We start from the raw sequence: 12,915 nt of genomic DNA, 5'->3' as shown, positions 1-12,915 counted from the left end.
CAAAGGAAAATTCATTTTAGTTCAAAAGGTATATTTACTTAGGGCCTCACATATCTGACACTGCAGCAATCTACTGTTAAGTTACATATTTGTGTTTCTTATGCTCATTTTGCTCTACAATCATCTCTACTTTTATATTTTAGGTCATAACTTTAGGTCTAAGTATCATGGAAAATTTTCTGGAAAGGAAATGCTATAGTCTTTAGGTCATGAATAGAATGAAAAATGAGGAAGTTACAAGTTTTCTAGTTATTAGTTGTAGCTAATGAGTCTAATGTGTCATTGCTGATCACTGAATCCCGTTTATTTTTAGGCAAAAAAAGCAAGTACGAAAAACTTATGCGTTTGCCGGGAGTCGAGTTGTAGCCTAATGTGTCGTTGCTGCATATTGAATCCCGTTTATTTTAAGGAAAAAAACAAAGAACAAAAAAAAATTATGCGTTTGCCGGGAGTCGAACCCGGGTCTATTGCTTGGAAGGCAATTATCCTAACCGTTGGACTACAAACGCTTGTATGAATTAAATGCGTCCTTACCTTTACAGATACCTATAGAATAACAAAGTTGTTTTTGTCAGCATGGGTTTGTGGACATGTCTCACGGCCAGCCACGCACACTTTGAATGCCTTCGAACAACAATTACGTATTCCTAAACAAACAACTTTAGTCGAACGTATATAAATTAATTATTCGACACTAAGGGCTAGTTTGGGAACACTAATTTCCTATGGGATTTTCATTTTCCCTTGGGAAAATGAACTAATTTGCCTTGGGAAAATGAAAATCCCATGGGAAATTAGTGTTCCCAAACTAGCCCTAAGAAAAAAACGAGATCCATGTGATTACGCCTCCCTTGGATTGTCATTACACGTGCTCTTTAGTAACTTTTTAACGATATCGTAAAACCGTATACTTCTCTTGTCACACATGGCTACCTTGCATGGCATGACACTCGCTTCTGGCTTCCTCGACAGGATACACGCTTCTATAAATACAAGTTGTACCCATCGCCTCCCTCACATCCACTCTCACTACCACAATAGATTGCCCCCTTCATGCCGTCTTGCAGAGAGTTGTTGAACTCTTCATCCTTCGATGACTCAAACGAAGAGATTGATACCCTGCTGCTTTTGCAAGGTCTTCAACAATTTGGTCGAGCAGGCTGCGTCCGTGTTCTTCATTGCCTCGGCGAGTTATCCATAGGGACTACGTTGCTGGAGTAAATCTCATCAAACACCACTACTTCGGCCTGAATCCAGTGTATGACGCGCATGTTTTTCGTCGCAAGTACTTTTCGTAACTACTTATGTTAATTTTATTTGTAGTATACTTTGTAACTGAATTATTTTCGATGTCTTTTAGGTTTAGGATGCATCGTCCTTTGTTCCTCTGTATCCTTCGAGGACTTCAACACAAAGACGAGTTTTTTACTATTCGGTGTGATGCTACTGGTTTTGCTGGACTAGGTCCACTGCAAAAAAAAGTATGTGATGCTTTATGTGTCCTCACTTACGGTTTGCCAATCGATGCGGTCGATGAGTACATTCAAATTTGACAGACTATGGCTAGGGATTGTCTTATCTGGTTTAGGGGCACAATCATCTCTTGCTTCAGCGAACGCTACCTACGCATCCCTAACCAAGCTAATGTGGCTCGTTTACTGAGAGTTAACGTCGATGGGGGGTTTCCGGGAATGCTAGGGTCCATCGATTGTATGCATTGGGAATGGCGCAATTGTCCTACTGCATGGAGGGGGCAGTTCTGTGGGCGCAACTCTCGACCAACGATGATTTTAGAGGCAGTCGCTTTGTACGACCTCTGAATTTGGCATGCCTTCTTTGGTATGCCAGGCACGAACAATGACATCAACATGTTGCATAGGTCACCTATTTTTGATCCGCTATGCAACGAAATCATGCCACCCATCAACTTCACTGTGAACGGTACCACATACAACTTCGGGTACTACTTAGCAGATGGACTATATCCTAATTGGCCCACGTTTGCCAAAGCCATTCGTCATCCTTTTGAGGAAAAAAGATTCACTTCACCACAATGCAAGAGAGTTGTCGTAAGGATATCGAGAGAGCTTTCGATGTTTTGCAGTCCACTGGGCTGTACTTTGTGGCCTAGCTTATGCACAACATGTTTATCGAGGATGAAGGAGAAGAAGCAGCTAATGTCGATTTCGTTGGTGGCAGGAGTCCCCCTGAAACGTGCACATCACTTCCTGATGTGCGGAACAAGTGTCTCAACAATCATGTCAACTCTGAGATGCCAGAGGATCAAGAATACAACATCACTTGTCAGGCCACATATTTTTTGTTGCATGATAACCTTGTCGAACATCTTTGGGCAAGGCGTGGATCCAGGGCTTCAAGATCCTAGTGCAAGAGAACATGTTCAAGCCTTAAGTACTCCAACTGAAGTAGTTCAGTCCTTAAGTCCATTCCAACTGTAGTTGATATGTTACCAACGTCTATGTATTGCCTCATGTATGCAAGTCATGGTCAAGAACTCTTATGCAATAATTATGGAGATCTAGTTGTTGTAATACATATATTATCGTTTTATGTTTCCTTGCAAGAATATACCATAACATGGACGTAGCCTAGATGGATAACAAACATGCAAACCAAACGTTGGACATGACCCCAGCAGGATCCAAACTCAATGTAGTAGCCAACAATGGTTTCAACTCAACAATTGTCTGCTCTCGCAAGAAACTAGAGTAATACATAACCAATTCGACATGACCTAGTGATAACATCGAATGAAAACAAACAAGTCTAGAACATAACAACAATTTTAAGTTCTTCAGAACGAAAGCTAGAAACGACTTGAACATGTCCACAGATACATTCTGGAAAGATAAAACCTTTTAGGTCGACTTGTTGATGAAGTATTCCATGAGACCTTTCCTCTTGGCTATGAAAGCACGACGTAAATCTTCTGGTATAAGATCCATGTCCATTGCAAGAAGTTCCTTCAACACTACATTCTTGTGTTCTCTCGCTTTAATCTATATTTGTTCTTTTTTCATATCTAACTCATGTTGCTGCACTTCCAACCTCTTAAGCTCCACATCCATCATGAAGTCCAAATTTTCTTGTTTTTGTTCTGATTTATCTTCACTACGCTTCAAGCGTGCCATTTGAATCTCATGAATCTTGCTGAGATAATTAGTAAACTGTGAAGAAGAAGTTGTGGGCTTCTTTCTTGCTAATTTGGTTGAATCTCGACCTAAAAGTTGTTTCCCAGATAATCCAACAGATCCATCGTCTAGATCGTTGACATTACCAGATGGTGTTGCACTTGCAACAGGCGATGTGGCACCAGTTCCTCTGTAGCTAGAACCCTGCACTATTGTTTGCCATTTAGGTTCATTTTTAGATCATTCCAACAATGCATGAACCCAAATGTTTTCTTAGTTGTAGTAGCGTACGACATGGCTGCTTTAGATATCTACAAATAAAATACCAGAAAATGTCATATTAGGTACACATCAAACCTATCTGTAACCATAAATGAGTACATATTTATGTGCATGCAAACGAGTTAATTACCTTGTCCTCGTTGGTGAGGCCACTTTGATTCTTCCGTAAGGCTCTTGCATAGAAGCCAACATATTTGCATGTTCTACCTTAATTTTTACCCATCTGCTGCTCAGGCCCCTAGTTTCTCTCATTGGGAATTCTCCTCTTTGTTCATTGTATCATTTTTCAATTTATGCCTACACACCCTCCTTGCGCTGACCAGTGCTAACTATAGGGTCACAACTAATCTGCAACCAAGTTTTACATAGCAACAAGTCCTCCTTATCCTTGAAGTTATGTTCTTTTGGCTCCTAAGAGTAGTTGGTGTGTTTGTTCCTTTAGTAGGACTGTTAACCTCTTGTACATTGTGTTCTGCCTTTGATTCTAGGTTAATGGACTCTGATGGGTTCGTTGCATTACTGAAAACATTTGCAAAAGGACTGTGTGGTTGCAGATTTCCATGACCTAAAGAACATTGCAGACTTTCACCTTAAGGATTCATCATGCCAAAATATGAGGCCCAAGGATTACGGATGGCATACCCAGATGCGTCATTGTGGGACTGGTTCCAATTAGGATTGGTGATATGGCTGGGAGGAATATGATTAGATGAAGGTCCAGAAGTGGGAAGAGCATGGCCTGGCCAGAGCTGAGGATTCCGCAATGGTGGTGGCACTCCATGGTTGCCTGAACTCGGGGAATCAACAGATGATCGGAAGAGGGTGTTGTGATTGTTTTGAGCCATTCTGAGAATGAAAGGCACATATCAATGATAACAAAGTAAGAAAAATCATGTAGTATTGCATAAAAGTAGGTTCATTGAATGAGAAACCAAGGTTCTTACAAAAGTATCACACACGTAGTAAGCCAACAAACAAGACTAGGAATAGGATATATCCATCCCCAACATCATAGACATATAACTAGTTCTTTATTTGGATGACATACTGAGACTTAGCCATAACTTCTAACAATAATTACAGGTTCCAGATGCTATATCTAGTGGACCTGTCGAAGTCGTATGAGTCATTGTCACTTGGCTCATACAACTCGGGAGAGGACGATAGTGTAAAAGGATTTTGGTAGAGTGCTTGCACTGGTTCCAAATTCTTCATTTCTTCATCTAACCTCTCCTTCTTTGGGTCAGATCTTGCTTTGGCCTCGAGTGCGTCCTGTTCCACGAGGTCCACCTCTTTTTGGATGGCTAGTAGAGCATTGAGAAGGTAGTGTTCATCACCCAAGTGCATGAAAGCCTCTTCTAAAAACTCTCTAATTCTGAATGCCCCATTTTCCACTAAGGATGCAAGAGTTAGGACCAATTTTTGAAGAACTTTGGCATCATTGTTTCTCATCTTTAATCCTATCTCAGTGACCTTTCTCCTTGGCTAGACAAGGTGCATGCATTAAATTAGTAGTGTATGGTGCACTGAAGGGGGCAAAATAGTGATGGTGAAGTAGAACAAACATTAATGAGCATTAGCTAACACATAACTGTAAACATACCAAAATTTTGGACCGATTTAGAACTATGAGAATTGGTAAATAAGTAATCACTACAATTGGTTGCATGCATAACAGCTGGTAAGCAGTGCCAAGTTTTTGGAATGGTTGACATAATACAAAGTCTATGTTAATCATGTGAGGAACATAACGGTTTGATTCATTGAAAATGTAATGGATTTGAAACAAGAAAGATAATGCAAAAAGAAAATAGAACCTCAATTAGTTGCAGTCCACTTGGAATAATCAACTTACGTTTTGAAGCTGCATAAGTAAAAAATTCGTTAGTCCAACATTGTGGTTAGTCCAATAGATGCAATGGTTTACCTTACAGTTGCAGTAAACGTAACCTTAAGTGTGTAACTGATGATAAATCTAGCACAAAGAAGGTCCCCTCAACTCCCATCACCCAGATCTGTTATTACATGTTTCGTTGTTTTGTGGGTTTGGGATGCAACGTAATACCGATTAAGAGAAATGGAACATAACTAATTGCACAGCTATAGTGTTCAGTAGGCCGTAAATCCACTCAGAGCGCAATTTTGACAGTGAAATTAAATAACAAAAGAATCCGAAATCCACTTCATCACAAGAATTAGAGCCTTGGATCGAAAAATTCATACCTCAACTCGTTGAGATCCAACAAAGACGAACGGAGAAAACTAGATCTACGGCGGGATTCTTCACCACCATTTGGACGGCGACCCGGAGAAAGTTCCCCCACCGAGATAGAAACACGGCGGCGGTGTCGATGGTGCTCCTGACGGTGAATCGCCCGTCCTCTATGGTAGAGGTCTACTACCAACATAGGGGACGTGTGGACGCTTGTAGCTTCCCAAAGGTGTCGTCAACGACAGCACTTGGACAGATCTCGGCGGTCGGCTACAGCAACGGCGAAAACAACTCCACCTTTGCTGCCCATTCCCTCGCCTCGGAGACTTCCAGGCGCGGACTCAAGCTTGGCAAGGGGGTCGTTTGCATCAGGGTGAACACCGTGGGGGAGCACTCCATGTAGAGGGAAAGAGAAGGAAATGCTAGGGTATAGGAGGAGGCGATCGATGAGCGGGGTAGTGAAAGGGAAATAGGCTTACACCTTTTCCTATATGAATTTTGGTGGTTGAATTGCGCAACATAAATAATTGTACTAACTACTTCGCTCTAGATTATGAGTTCTACAGGTGCCAAAGGTTCACAACAAACCAATACAAAGATAAAAGAAAGGGTTCAAAACAAAGGAGCAAGTCAAATCGAAGGTAGCCCTGGTCTGGCGCACCGGACTGTCCGGTGTGCCACCGTACAGTGTCCGGTGCACCAGGGAACCCAACTCCAAACTTGCCACCTTTGGGAATTCTGGGATCCACTCCACTCTAATTTACCGGACTGTCCGGTGTGTCAGCGGAGTAACGGCTACACAGCGCCAACGGTCGTCTGCAACGAAATAGTAAAAGTGAACAGTGCATGCCTGCACGCGCAGAAGTTAGAGTAGCACCAGAAGGTGCACCGGACAGTCACTATTCACTGTCCGGTGCACCATCAGACTGTCCGGTGGCCCACTTGTCAGAAGCTCCAACGGTCGGAACCCAACGGCCTGGTAACGTGGCTGGCGCACCGGACTGTCCGGTGCGCCATACGACAGAAGCCCTCACCAACGGTTCTTTTGGTGGTTGGGGCTATAAATACCCCCCAACCACCACACTTCAATGCATCCAAGTTTTCAGCCTCCAAACCTCATACAAGAGCTCTAGACTTCATTCAAAGACACAAACAAGACATCAAATCCTTTCCCAAGTCCAAAGATCATTCCAATCAAATAGTAACTAGTGAGAGAGACAATTGTGTTCATTTGAGTTCTTGCGCTTGGATTGCTTTTCTTCTTCCATCTTTCTTGTTCCCAAGATCATTGTAATCAAAGCAAGAGACACCAATTGTGTGGTGGTCCTTGTGGGGACTTGGTGTCCCATTTGATTGAGAAGAGAAGCTCACTCGGTCTAAGTGACCGTGTGAGAGAGGGAAAGGGTTGAAAGAGACCCGGTCTTTGTGACCACCTCAACGAGGAGTAGGTTTGCAAGAACCAAACCTCGGTAAAACAAATCACCGTGTCATCCGCTCTTATTCGCTTGTGATTTGTTTTCGCCCTCTCTTTCGGACTCGTTTATATTTCTAATGCTAACCCCGACTTGTAGTTGTGCTTTAACTTTATAAATTTCAGATTTGCCTATTCACTCCCCCTCTAGGCGACTTTCAATTGGTATCGGAGCCTAGTACTTCATTAGAGCCTAACCGCTCGAAGTGATGTCGGGAGGATCCACCATGAGGGAAATCGGGATCGGCAACAAGTCCGCAAGCTCAGGGAGAACACATTCAAGGGAGTCCGCCCACAAGCACAAGGAGGAATCCTCTTCCTCCATCAAGTCCCAACGTAAGGGTGACAAGAAGAAGAAGATGAAGAAGGTGGTCTACTACGAGACCGACTCTTCGTCACCCTCCACCTCCGGCTCGGAATCGGCATCCGCCACTTCTAAGCGCCATGAGCATAAGAAGTATAGTAAGATGCCCCTTTGCTATCCTCGCATTTCAAAACGCACTCCATTACTTTTCGTCCCATTAGGCAAACCACCTATGTTTGAAGGTGAAGATTCTTCAATGTGGAGTGATAAAATGAGGCATCATCTAACCTCACTCCACAAAAGTATATGGATATTATTGAGTATGGAGCGCAGGTACCGAAGAAGGGGGACAAGGATTATGATTCGGAGGAGGTCGAACAAATCCAACATTTCAACTCCCAAGCCACCACTATACTCCTCGCCTCTCTAAGTCGAGAGGAGTATAATAAGGTGCAAGGGTTGAAGAGTGCGAAGGAGATTTGGGACGTGCTCAAGACTACGCACGAAGGAGACAAGGTGACCAAGATCACCAAGAGGGAACGATCGAGGGGGAGCTCGGTCGCTTCATGCTTCACCAAGGAGAAGAGCCACAAGCCATGTACAACCGGCTCAAGACCTTGGTAAACCAAGTGCGCAACCTCGAGAGCACCAAATGGGATGACCATGAAATGGTCAAGGTTATTCTTAGATCACTTGTTTTTCTTAATCCTACTCAAGTACAATTAATTCGTGGTGATCCAAGATATAAACTAATGTCTCCCGAGGAAGTGATAGGAAAGTTTGTGAGCTATGAACTAATGATCAAAGGCTCCAAACAAATCATCGAGCGAGGCACCACCTCCACACCCGAGGTGCAACCCGTCACCTTCAAAGCGACGGAGGAGAAGAAGAAAGAGTCTACACCAAGTAGACTTCCCATCGACGCCTCCAAGCTCGACAACGAGGAGATGGCTTTAATCATCAAAAGCTTTTGCCAAATCCTCAAGCAAAGGAAGGGGAGAGATTACAAGCCCCGTTCCAAGAAAGTGTGCTACAAGTGTGGTAAGCCTGGTCATTTCATTGCTAAATGTCCATTATCTAGTGATAGTGACAGGGGCGACGACAAGAAGGGAAAGAGAAGAGAAAAGAAAAGGTACTACAAGAAGAAGGGTGGTGATGCCCATGTTTGCCGGGAGTGGGACTCCGACGAGAGCTCCACCGACTCCTCCTCCGACGAGGACGCCGCAAACATCGTCGTCAACAAGGGTCTTCTCTTCCCCAACGTCGGCCACAAGTGCCTCATGGCAAAGGACGACAAGAAAAAGAAGGTAAAATCAAAATCCTCCACTAAGTATGCAACCTCTAGTGATGAGGATAATTCTAGTGATGATGAGGATAACTTGCTTACTCTTTTTGCCAATCTTAACATGCAACAAAAAGAGAAATTGAATGAATTGATTAGTGCTATTCATGAGAAGGATGAACTCTTGGATAGCCAAGAGGACTTCCTTATTAAGGAAAACAAAACGCATGTTAAGGTTAAAAATGCTTATGCTCTAGAGGTAGAAAAATGTGAAATATTAACTAGTGAGCTAAGCACTTGCCATGACACTATTTCCAACCTTAGGAATGAAAATGAGAAATTAATTGCTAAGGTTGAGAGTTCAAATGTTTGTGATGATTCAATTGTTAGTCTTAAGAATGATAATGCTAAATTAATTGCTGAGATTGACAAATTGAATGCATCCCTCTCTAGCCTTAAAATTGAGAATGAAAAATTAATTGCTAAGGCTAAAGATTTAAATGTTTGCAATGTTTCTATTTCCAATCTTAGAAATGAAAATGCTATTTTACATGCTAAGATTGTTGAATTAAATGATTGCAAACCCTCTACATCTACCATTGAGCATGTTTCTATTTGTACTAGATGTAGAGATGTTAATATAGATGCTATTCATGATCACCTTGCTATGATTAAACAACAAAATGATCATATAGCAAAATTAGATGCTAAAATTGCCGAGCATGAATTAGAGAATGAAAAATTTAAATTTGCTAGAAGCATGCTCTATAGTGGGAGACGCCCTGGCATTAAGGATGACATTGGCTTCCAACAGGGAGGCAATGTCAAACTCAATGCCCCTCCTAAAAGATTGTCTAATTTTGTTAAGGGCAAGGCTCCCATGCCTCAGGATAACGAGGGCTATATTTTATATCCTGTTGGTTATCCTGAGGATAAGATTAGGAGAATTCATGCAAAGAAGACTCAATCTCATCATGCTTTTATTTATAAGAATGAGGCTTCTAGCTCTAGGCATTCTACACATGTTAAAATGCCTAAGAAGAAAACTCCTATTGCATCAAATGAACCTAATGTTTCATTTAAGACTTTTGATGCATCATATGTTTTAACTAACAAATCAGGCAAAGTAGTTGCCAAATATGTTGGGGGCAAACACAAGGGGTCAAAGACTTGTGTTTGGGTACCCAAGGTGCTTGTTTCTAATGTGAAAGGACCCAAGACCATTTGGGTACCTAAGAACAAGGCCTAAAATTGTTTTGTAGGTTTATGCATCCGGGGGCTCAAGTTGGATCATTGATAGCGGGTGCACAAACCACATGACTGGGGAGAAAAGGATGTTCTCCTCCTACGAGGAGAAAAACCAAGATCCCCAAAGAGCTATCACATTCGGGGATGAAAATCAAGGTTTGGTCAAAGGACTTGGTAAAATTGCTATATCACCTGACCATTCTATTTCCAATGTTTTTTCTTGTAGATTCTTTAGATTACAATTTGCTTTCTGTTTCTCAATTATGCAAAATGGGTTACAACTGTCTTTTTACGGATATAGGTGTCACTGTCTTTAGAAGAAGTGATGATTCAGTATCATTTAAGGGAGTGTTAGAGGGTCAGCTATACTTAGTTGATTTTAATAGAGCTGAACTCAACACTTGCTTAATTGCTAAGACTAACATGGGTTGGCTCTGGCATCGCCGACTAGCCCACGTTGGAATGAAGAATCTTCACAAACTTCTAAAGGGAGAGCACATTTTGGGACTAACAAATGTTCATTTTGAGAAAGACAGGATTTGTAGCGCATGTCAAGCAGGAAAGCAAGTTGGTGTTCATCATCCACACAAGAACATCATGATGACTGACAGGCCGCTCGAGCTACTCCACATGGACCTATTCAGCCCGATTGCTTACATAAGCATCGACGGGAGTAAGTACTGTCTAGTTATTGTGGATGATTATTCTCGCTTCACTTGGGTATTCTTTTTGTAGGAAAAATCACAAACCCAAGAGACTTTGAAAGGATTCTTGAAACGGGCTCAAAATGAGTTCGTCTTGAGGATCAAGAAAATAAGAAACGACAACGGAACGGAGTTCAAGAATTCACAAATTGAAGGCTTTCTTGAAGAGGAGGGCATCAAGCATGAGTTCTCTTCTCCCTACACACCATAACAAAATGGTGTAGTGGAGAGGAAGAATAGAACTCTATTGGATATGGCGAGGACCATGCTTGATGAGTACAAGACTTCGGATCGGTTTTGGGCCGAGGCGGTCAACACCGCTTGCTACGCCATCGACCGGTTATATCTACATCAAATCCTCAAGAAGACATCATATGAACTCCTCACCGGTAAAAAGCCCAATGTTTCATATTTTAGAGTCTTTGGTAGCAAATGCTTTATACTTGTTAAAAGAGGTAGAAAATTTAAATTTGCTCCTAAGGCTGTAGAAGGCTTTTTACTTGGTTATGACTCAAACACAAGGGCATATAGAGTCTTTAACAAGTCCACTGGACTAGTTTAAGTTTCTTGTGACATTGTGTTTGATGAGACTAACGACTCTCAAGTAGAGCAAGTTGATCTTGATGAGCTAGATGATGAAGAGGCTCCATGCGTCGCGCTAAGGAACATGTCCATTGGGGATGTGTGTCCTAAGGAATCCGAAGAGCCTCCAAATGCACAAGATCAACCATCTTCCTCCATGCAAGCATCTCCACCAACCCAAGATGAGGATCAAGCTCAAGAGGATGAAAATGAAGATCAAGAAGATGAGCCACCTCAAGAGGAGGACAATGATCAAGGGGGAGATGCTAATGATAAAGACAAGTAAGATGATGAGGGTCCAAGACCGCCTCACCCAAGAGTCCACCAAGCAATTCAATGAGATCACCCCGTGAACACCATCCTCGGTGATATTCATAAGGGGGTAACCACTCGATCTCGTGTTGCTCATTTTTGTGAACATTACTCTTTTGTTTCTTCTATTGAGCCACACAGGGTAGAGGAAGCACTTTAAGATTCGGATTGGGTGTTGGCAATGCAAGAGGAGCTCAACAAATTCACAAGGAATGAGGTATGGCATTTAGTTCCATGTCCTAACCAAAATGTTGTAGTAACCAAGTGGGTCTTCCGCAACAAGCAAGATGAGCATGGTGTGGTGACAAGGAACAAAGCCCGACTTGTGGCCAAGGGATATTCACAAGTCGAAGGTTTGGATTTCGGTGAAACCTATGCACCCGTAGCTAGGTTTGAGTCAATTCGCATATTACTTGCCTATGCTACTTACCATGGCTTCAAGCTTTATCAAATGGACGTGAAGAGTGCCTTCCTCAATGGACCAATCAAGGAGGAGGTATATGTTGAGCAACCCTCGGCCTTTGAAGATAGTGAGTACCCTAATCATGTCTATAAACTCTCTAAGACGCTTTATGGGCTCAAGCAAGCCCCAAGAGCATGGTATGAATGCCTAAGAGATTTTCTTATCGCTAATGGCTTCAAAGTCGGAAAAGTCGATCCTACTCTCTTTACCAAAACTATTGCAAATGATTTGTTTGTATGACAAATTTATTTTGATGATATTATATTTGGGACTACTAACAAATCTACTTGTGAAGAGTTTAGTACGATCATGATTCAAAAATTCGAGATGTCTATGATGGGGGAGTTGAAGTACTTCTTAGGATTTCAAGTCAAGCAACTCCAAGAGGGCACCTTCATCAGCCAAACAAAGTACATTCAAGACATACTCACCAAGTTCGAGATGAAGGATGCCAAGCCCATCAAGACACCCATGGGAACTAATGGGCATCTCGACCTCGACACGGGAGGTAAATCCGTAGATCAAAAGGTATACCGGTCGATGATAGGTTCTTTACTCTATTTATGTGCTTCACGACCGGATATAATGCTTTCCGTACGCATGTGTGCAAGATTCCAAGCCGATCCTAAGGAAGTTCACCTTAGGGCCGTGAAACGAATCTTGAGATATTTAGTTGATACTCCTAAGTTTGGTCTTTGGTACCCCAGGGGATCCACTTTTGATTTAATTGGTTATTCAAATGTTGATTGGGCAGGGTGTAAAATTGATAGAAAGAGCACATCAGGGACTTGCCAGTTCTTGGGAAGATCCCTCGTGTCTTGGGCTTCAAAGAAGCAAAATTCTGTAGCTCTTTCTACCGCCGAAGCCGAGTATATTGCCGCAAGCCATTGTTGCGCGCAATTG

General features: G+C 42.4%; 1 non-coding gene across 1 annotated transcript; it reads right to left on the bottom strand.

Moving 5' to 3' along the window:
• Positions 1–437: 437 nt before the first annotated feature.
• TRNAG-UCC (transfer RNA glycine (anticodon UCC)) lies at positions 438–509 on the bottom strand. Its single transcript has one exon. It is a non-coding gene; the product is annotated as a tRNA-Gly (tRNA).
• Between the last annotated feature and the right edge of the window lie 12,406 nt (positions 510–12,915).

Source organism: Zea mays, chromosome 10 (assembly GCF_902167145.1).
Source record: "Zea mays cultivar B73 chromosome 10, Zm-B73-REFERENCE-NAM-5.0, whole genome shotgun sequence".
Classification (NCBI taxonomy): Eukaryota; Viridiplantae; Streptophyta; class Magnoliopsida; order Poales; family Poaceae; genus Zea; species Zea mays.
This window is presented reverse-complemented; position numbering and strand designations above follow the sequence as displayed.